Raw genomic sequence first — 6,737 nt, forward strand, 5'->3', positions numbered from 1 at the left:
ATCAGAGAGCACCAGTATGATGATCCGCATTTGCTTGTCCTTAAGGACAGAGTTCAGCATGATAATGCCAAAGATGTGACTATAGGTGATGATGGCGTATTGAGGATGCAGGGCCGTATTTGTGTGCCCGATGTTGATGGGCTTAGAGATTTGATTCTTGAGGAGGCCCACAGTTCGCGGTATTCCATCCATCCGGGTGCTGCGAAGATGTATCAGGACTTGAGACAACATTACTGGTGGAGGAGAATGAGGAAAGACATTGTGGGATATGTGGCTCGGTGTCTCAACTGTCAGCAGGTGAAATATGAGCATCAGAGACCGGGCGGTTTGCTTCAGCAGATGATTATTCCTGAGTGGAAATGGGAGAGAGTTACTATGGATTTCGTGAGTGGCCTTCCTCGGACTTTGAAGAATTTTGATTCGATTTGGGTCGTTGTGGATAGGCTGACCAAGTCAGCGCATTTCATTCCGGTGTGTACCACATATTCTGCGGAGCGGCTGGCTAGGATCTTTATTCAGGAGATTGTGCGGTTGCATGGTGTTCCAGTTACTATTATTTCGGATAGAGGTACTCAGTTCACTTCTCAGTTTTGGAGGACTTTTCAGCACGAGTTGGGCACTCAGGTGGAGTTGAGTTCAGCATTTCATCCTCAGACGGACGGACAGTCCGAGCGTACTATTCAGATATTGGAGGATATGTTGCGTGCCTGCGTGATTGATTTTGGAGGTTCTTGGGTTGAATTTTTACCACTTGCAGAGTTTGCCTACAACAACAGCTATCAGTCCAGTATTCAGATGGCACCGTATGAGGCCTTATATGGGAGGCGGTGTAGAACTCCAGTGGGTTGGTTTGAGCCCGGTGAGGCTAGGTTGTTGGGGACAGATTTGGTCCAGGATGCCTTAGAAAAGGTGAAGGTGATTCAGGAAAGACTTCGCACAGCTCAGTCGCGTCAGAAGAGTTATGCGGACCGGAAGGTCCGAGATGTGTCATTTATGGAGGGCGAGAAGGTTTTGCTGAAGGTTTCGCCGATGAAGGGTGTTATGAGGTTCGGAAAGAAAGGGAAGTTGAGTCCGCGGTTTATTGGACCATTTGAGATACTTAGGAGGATTGGAGAGGTGGCTTACGAGCTTGCTTTGCCGCCTAGATTGTCGGGTGTTCATCCGGTATTCCATGTGTCCATGCTCCGGAAGTACATTGGGGACCCGTCTCATATTTTAGATTTCAGTACAGTACAGTTAGATGAAAATTTGACTTATAATGTGGAGCCAGTGGCTATTTTGAGTCGACAGGTTCAAAAATTGAGATCAAAAGATATAGCATCAGTGAAAGTACAGTGGAGAGGTCGACCCGTGGAGGAGGCTACTTGGGAGACCGAGCAGGAGATGCGGAGCAGGTACCCGCACCTATTTGAAACTCCAGGTATGTTTCTTAACTCGCTCGAGGACGAGCGTTTGTTTTAGTTGGGGAGAATGTAACGACCCGAACCGTCGTTTCCTGTATTTTTGTCCCGTATTCCCCGTTAAATGCTTTTTCATGTTTCAATATGTGTACTTGGTGAATTTGAATCAATTTGGATCGAGTTTGGTATGAAATGGGACAATTAGTCTCTTTAAGGAAGAATTAGTTTGGAAAAGTCAAGCGGACGTTGACTTGTGAGTTAGAGGGCTCGAAATTGAATTCCGATAATTCGTTTAGTTTCGGGGGATGATTTAAGGCCTAGGAGCACAATCGGAATTAATTTTGGAGGTCCGGTGAAGAAATTAGCTCATTTTGGCGAAGTTAGTATTTTGGCGATTTCCGGTTGATAGGTGAAATTTTGATCCGATGGTCGGAATGGAATTACGAGAATTGCTGTAGCTTCGTTATGTCATTTTGGATTTTTCTGCAAAATTTGAGGTCATTCGGACTAGTTTTGACGTGTTTCGGCATCAGATGTGGAAGTTAGAAGTTTCAAAGTTCATAGGTTTGAATCCGATGCGAATTTGGTGTTGTGATATTGTTTTGAGCGTTACGAAGGTTGGAACAAGTTTGAACGATATTATGGGATATGTTGGCATGATTGGTTGAGGTCCCACTGGCCTCGGGTGAGTTTTGGGTGGTTAAACAGACTATTTCATCTTTGAAAAAAATTGCAGAAATGTTTAGGCTTCTGCTGTGCCCAGAAAATTTCAGGCGCAAGGTGTCCAGTTTGAAAGCTCATATCTTGTAATCTATAAGAAATCGGAAAAATTGCAAAACACTAAAGTTGTAGCCCTTACATTCTAGTTTTCAGAAAGTTAAACCATTCATAATTTGGATATTATCTCAGAAAGTTATGATGGATCGAAAATAGCTAGTAGAGCAATTTCGACAGAATTTACGGATGCGCTTTAGAAGCTCATATCTCGGGATATATAAAGCGTTATATGGTGTACAACCTATCAAATTAAAGATCTTCGAGTCTAGTTTCTAAATCTTCAAACCATTTATCATTTGAATATTAATACAAGACGTTATGGGTGTTTAAGTAGAAGGTGTCCGACAAGGGAAAATTTTAATAGGATGTACAACTTGTATAGCACAAGTGCAAGGTACAACTTGACGAAGCACAGACAGATTCTTTAAACACGGATTTGGCTTATTTCTTTCATTTCTTTCATTTCTTTCATTTGCCTTGGATTATTTTGGAGAGGATTTCAAGGGGGATTTCATCAAGCATCAAAGGTGAGTTGTTTCTACTTATTTCCAAGTTAAATACATGGATTAGAGCTGAAAACTCAAGTAATTTATGGACAAAAATGGTGGTTTAGGGCTTGAAACTTAAGAGAATTAAATGGAGATTTGAGGGGTCATTTGAACTCCGATTTTGGTAAATTTGATAGGTACGGACTCGTGGCGAGACGAGGAATCCGGTGATGTGAATTTCGTAATTTTTCGAGAAGTGGGCCCGGGGTTCGGGTTTTGCAAATTTCGTGATTTTCGATATTTTTCGAGTCTTTTCGATTGGGTTATATTCCCTTAGCCTATTGTAATGTATTCGTTGTGGTTTTGACCAGATTCGACGCGCGAAGAGGTAAATTCCAGAGGCAAGGGCATAGCGGAGTAGACGTTGGACCGTCTTGAGGTGAGTAATGATTTTAAATGATGCACTGAGGGTTTGAAACCCCGGATTGCACAACATACTGCTATGTTGAGATGAGACACGCGTTGTATGACGAGCGAGGGGTCATTTACTATTGGGGATTGTGACTTGGTCCATCCCAGTTGATATTTTTACCGCGTAATTGATAAAGATTTATTGTTTTCCACTATGATTGTGGCTTATTTCCATATTTGGGCTTCGTGCCAATTATCTGAAATCTTTTGTGAATTTACATCACTATTTTCCTCACGAATTGAAATATTATTTGAACTCAGTCCAATTGAATTATATTATTTTGTGAACTCAGCTACATTTATACTAAACTCGAGATTTAATGATATTTATAATGTTGTTGAGCTGAGCACTATTGTTTTACTGATCCCAAGAGGCTTATGATTATTTTTTGGACTAATTGAGGCCGAGGGCCATACGCGAGGATATGTTGAGTGTTGTGAGGAGGCTTTCAGGCCTCGAGTGTTATATGAGGAGGCTTTCAGGCCTCGAGTGTTATATGAGGAGGCTTTCAGGCCTCGTGTGTGATGTGTGAAGGCTTTCAGGCCTATTGATATTGCGCTTTGGGCTGTAGGAGCCCCTCCGGAGTCAGTACACACTCCCAGTGAGCGTAGGGTACCTAGGTGAGTTGGGAGTGGGCCCGAGAGGCCGTTGCTTGTGTGTGGTGAGTTGGGAGTGAGCCCGAGGGGCTGATGTTGTGTGCTGGTGAGTTGGGAGTGAGCCCGAGGGGCTGATACTATACTGAGATTTACATATTGAGCCCGAGGGGCAAGCTTTTGATTTATCCTTACTGTGGAAATTATTTGTCTTTACTGTTTTAAAAGAAGAATTATCTGATACTCACTATTTTACTGTATAACTGATTTTACTGCTTGGGATAGCGCTATATTGTGCCGTTATGAGATTTCATGTTTTTAGTCGTTATTTATTTTTATTACTCAATGGGTCGGAGTACTCACATTACTCCCTACACCATGTGTGCAGATACATGCAGAAATAAGTTTGCTCCTGAGCGCTGATTCTTTCCAGACCAGGCGGTGACTAAGAGTAACGAGGTAGCTGTTGACGTTCGCAGCCCCATTTTCTCCCTTATCTTTGTTATTTATGATAATTCCAGACTTTGTAAAATATTAGTAAACTCTGTAGTAGCTCATGACTTGTGACACCCCGATTTCGGGCTGAGTTGGGAGGGTTTTCCTTGTTCTATCATGTTTATTTTGCCTTTAAGATTATATTGCCCATAAGTTAAACTTATTCCTGCTAAGCAATTATAAAGAGATGTACTGTTTTGTTGATTGGCTGGCCTTGTCCTCACGAGAGGCGCCATCACGACCGGGTTGGGATTTTGGGTCGTGACATTATTCTATGTCGTGCGATTTTATTCCCTCATTGCTAATTGAACCCTTCTACTCTTGCAGATAGCGAGAACACGTACTGCATCTTCAGTTGGACAGCAGCCAGAGCCCTTAGTAGTAGCTTCTACGAGAAACAGAGGCTGAGCCAGGGGCAGAGCTCAGCCCAGAGCTCGAGCAGCAGTGATGTCACCTAAATTCGCACCACTAATTGGTTTTGTGAAGCGGTCGATGAAATTATAATTACCCAATCTGAGTCGGGGTCAATTCCATAGAGAGCTTATATTGGATAAGGTATATATTTAGACTAAGTGTATGATGTGCCCAAGATGCACTTCCACATGTTTGGTTTTTTCTTTCTACTTCTAATTTTTATGCTAAAGTTTGTAAATGAAAACTTAGATAACAATATTTTTGGTGTTGTTGTTTTTCAAGTTTATAAAAGATCTAGGGTCGTGATTTCCACCTAGGTGGTTACCTAACGGATTGTAGGCTCTAGGGCATGTTTGATTAGTTGGGGTCGTAATATAGCAATCACATGTAATTACCCACTTAATACCTCTTGGTAGTTAGAGTAATTTTGCCCAATTTGGCTTTCTCAAGTCCAAATGGGTATTGCACAAAACAAGTGAATAAATGCTCAAGTCGGGTCTTACTATCTCTAGATTCAAACCTTTAATTGTGGCTATTAATTTTTTGAGTTCACCCCAATTCCTTGTTAGCCAGGTTTTTCTAGACTTAGTCTCTCTTTCTCAAGTAGAGACTAAGTCAATTAGGCATGAATCAATTGCAACCATTAATTCTTAAATTCAAGTAAGGACTAAGCTAAATGTCACTAACCCAATAAAAAACAAGCCCTAAATTAAACACCCATTAAGTACCCCCACTAGGATTGAGTCACAACCCTAATTAGAAATTTAGCTACTCGTAGAGAAAATTGAAGAAACTAAAGAAGAAAATAAGATTAAACTCATAATAGATGATAAAGGGAAGAAAATCCAATGTTAAAATGATAAACTATCACAAAGTTACCTAAAGCAGTAAAGGAAAAATGGCTACCTACTTTCTGATGTTCAAACTTAACCTAATGACAAAAAAGACTATTTATACACAGCTGAAACTATCGGACAAAATTGTCATGCGGAGGTTCTGTGGCCGCACAATTCTGTGTGCGGTTCGCATTTTGATGTTGGCTTGACAAGATGGATTTCTGCAGCCGCATAATTCTGGGGTTGCGGCCGAACTACTTCTGATTTCGCGGACCGCACATTTTTTATTGCGGCCGCACTCTTGACTTTGAGCTTTGGCATGAGAGGCATCTGCGGACCACACATTTCTGGGTGCGGCCAAACTTTTGATTCTGCGATTGCACAATAATAGTGCGGTCCTCACTTCTTCTTGGACTCAGACTTCCATCTCTCTGAACCTCACCTTCTGCAGCCGCATAATAATTATGTGGTCCGTACTTTTTAAAGGAACCTTGTTAGAGGTTCTTCGTGGTTTGCAGCTGCACACAATATTGTGCGGTCCGCACTTTGCTCATATTTGTTTTGTTTTGGTCCTTGTCCAAAATTACTTCTTCTTGAGTTGATTTTCATCTCTATGGCTCATTTTCCAATAATCCTGCAAATAAGTACATTTTATCAGTTCTCAGGAATACCTTTAAGCATTTCTGGGCTAAAATGTAAGTAAAAGGGTGCAAATAACTAGTCAAAATTCCTACTTATCAACTACCAGCAGTGGAGCCTCAGGTGGAGTTTGATGAGGAGGTTCCAACCCAAACTAAGCCTGTTGGACCAACTCAGGTCCCAGAGGGGTTTATTACCACCCTAGTGCTTCATGCTCTAGTCTGTTTAGTAGGCCTTATAGAGAGTGTGGCCCAGGCCGGTACATTTTCTATGGCACCAGCCGTCTCTCAGGCTGGGGGAGAAGCACATACTCTCGCTACTCACACTTCGGAGCATATGGTTCCCCAATACCAGACATCAGCAGCCCAGCCAGTTGGGGTAGTTCAGCAGGTTGTTGTGGCACAAGCCGGTGATGGGCCATCTATGTCTTCTAAGGGCTTACTGAGATTGGACAAGTTTACCAAGCTCTTTCCAGTTCATTTCAGTAGTGCACCTTCTGAGGACCCACAAGATTATCTTGACCGCTGCCATGAGGTGCTGCGAAACATGGGGATAGTTGAGACTAATATGGTCGATTTTGCTGTGTTTCAGATTATAGGTTCCGCCAAGAGATGATGGAAAGA

The sequence above is a fragment of the Nicotiana tabacum genome, chromosome 1 (genome assembly GCF_000715075.1).
Source record: "Nicotiana tabacum cultivar K326 chromosome 1, ASM71507v2, whole genome shotgun sequence".
Lineage (NCBI taxonomy): Eukaryota > Viridiplantae > Streptophyta > Magnoliopsida > Solanales > Solanaceae > Nicotiana > Nicotiana tabacum.